The sequence below is a fragment of the Parus major genome, chromosome 15 (genome assembly GCF_001522545.3).
Source record: "Parus major isolate Abel chromosome 15, Parus_major1.1, whole genome shotgun sequence".
Taxonomy (NCBI): domain Eukaryota; kingdom Metazoa; phylum Chordata; class Aves; order Passeriformes; family Paridae; genus Parus; species Parus major.
The window spans coordinates 11,726,286-11,728,499 of record NC_031784.1 but is presented as its reverse complement, the minus strand read 5'-3'; positions in this window follow the sequence as shown (position 1 = coordinate 11,728,499).

Sequence of the window (2,214 nt, the reverse complement as noted above, 5' to 3'; positions counted from 1 at the left end):
GCCAACCGGGAGCGGGCCCGCCCCGAGGCCGAGCAGCGCCGGGTCGGGCTGGGACGGGCTGGGCACCGCTGGGCACCGCTGGGCACCGCTGGGCACCGCTGGGTATTGCCGGGTGCTGCTGGGTACTGCTGCCGGGCTGGGCCGGGCTGGGTCGGGCTGGGCAGTGCTGGCCTGCCGGGACCGCGCTGCCGCTGCCTCAGCCGGGTGTTGCCGCTGCTTCGCTGATCAGAAGGGTCTTGCCCTCAGTAAGGCACAAAGGGCTTGGGGTTTTCAGTAATTCCTGTTGGAACCTCTCCCGGATGGAGCAGGCGCTTCCCCAGGATGTGTGAGATCGCAGCGGGCCGGCAAGGCGGCACAAGGTCGCTGGAAGAAACCAAGAAATGTGTGGCTGGTCCCAGTGGATGCTGAGGGTGACCGGGAGCTGCCACGCACCTCCAGAAATCATCTAGAGATCCTTCACTCTCCTGTGGTCCTGCCTTCCAGACCTGCCTGCCCTGCTCCAGCAGTCGGGTCTAATGTTACAGCCAACCTGGAATCAGATGAGGAATGGGCCTGGTGCTGGGTTCGTGCTGGAGAGGGTTAAGCTGTCACCAGGGCCTTAATGAGCCCTGAGATTTCCCTTTAAACCCTCAGTTAATGGGAAATGAAATAACTGAGGGGAAGGGAGTCTTTGTGTCCTGCACCACCTCCACCCTGCCCTTTGGTGAGGTACAAGACCCAGATGGAAGATGATGGGATGAGGTTAAAGCAAGAGAGAGGGGAGCAGAGAAGGGACTGGTGGGGTCTGTCAGAGCAGAGCACGGGCTCCTGAGTGCTCTGAGAGCACCTCAGGTGCTGAGAAACCTCTGCTGTGGCTGGGGGAGGAGAAGGAGCTGCATTAGGGATCCTGGCAATGGAGCTGAGTGAGGAGCTTGGACCCCAAACTGCAGCAATGTCAGTGGCTGTGTGGGCACAGGTTTTTGGTGGGACCTGGGATGGTGTGAGAGCTCTGGCAGCTGAGAAGAGCTGAGCTTGCAGGGAAATTCCTCGAGCCAGGAGCTCTGCAAAGGACTGCCCTTATTCATGTGGCTGTTCGAGCCCAAATGCTGCCCTGCTGCAGCTCAGCCCTCCAGCATGCCACAGAGCTCCCAACCCAGCAGAATGGGCAGCTGAGTTGGAGAACTGAGAGTCAGTAAATGAAATAAATGAATAAGTATCCTGTTCCTTTGGCTGGGGAATTAGAGGTTTCCTATCTCCTCTTGCTGCACATGGACACCAGACAGAAACTGAATTCAAGCACCGTGATTTCTGCCCCTTCCTTATTTGAACCAAGGCTGGGAGATGAATATTGGGAGCCTTTCTGCTGGAAGGAGGCCCTCACTAGCTCCACAGAGATGGGAACCCAAATAATCAATCCCACTTACTCTCTGTGAATGACTGTGCACAAATTAGACATTGCATAAAATCTAAAAAAACAAAAAGCAATTATCAGTTTCTCAATTTTTTCCTCTTCCCTTCTTTTCTAGTTAAAACTGGAGAACTCTTCTTGTCCAGGCTTCTGCTTAAGGCCTCTTTTCTAAGCTTTATGGGGGAAGGGGAAAAAAGGACGAAATGCTTCAGGAAGCTCACCAGCTCCCACTGGGAGAGGCCAAACAAATCCCAGTGTCACCCTGAGTTCCCAGGCTGCTTTCTGCCCATGATCTCACTCCCCTCAGAGCTCAGCCAAGCTGACTTCATGTGCTACAGTACACCCAGGTCAGCTTTAGTCTTGGTTACAATCTGTGTCACATTTTATAGGTTTTTGGGATTACAGCCTTCCCCAAGTCCCCATCAGCCCAGCCACTTATTTGGGTTCACACACACACCTTCATAGTGATAACTGACATGTGGCCTTTTATAAAATCATGACATTTAAAATCATAAAAATCATGAAATCTCACTAAAAGCCTGGAAAAATCCAAGGCCAAACTCTGTCTCAGCTGCTAGAAGGTAAGAAGGACTGCCAGAAAAACACTGCCCAGGAATTTTTTCACTGATTTGCTCCTGCCATGTCGTGCCCCTGCCTGGGGACTGAAAGCAGATGTAGCACAGTGATGTGCCATTGCTCCCTGCCATCTGCTGGGCTCCCCTTCCTTTTGGGATCTGTTCAATTGCTGCCAATGTGCAGCATCAGCTTCAAAACCCAAGATGTCAGAATCTCAAAGTTCCCATACAAATATGTGTAGTGCCTAGACT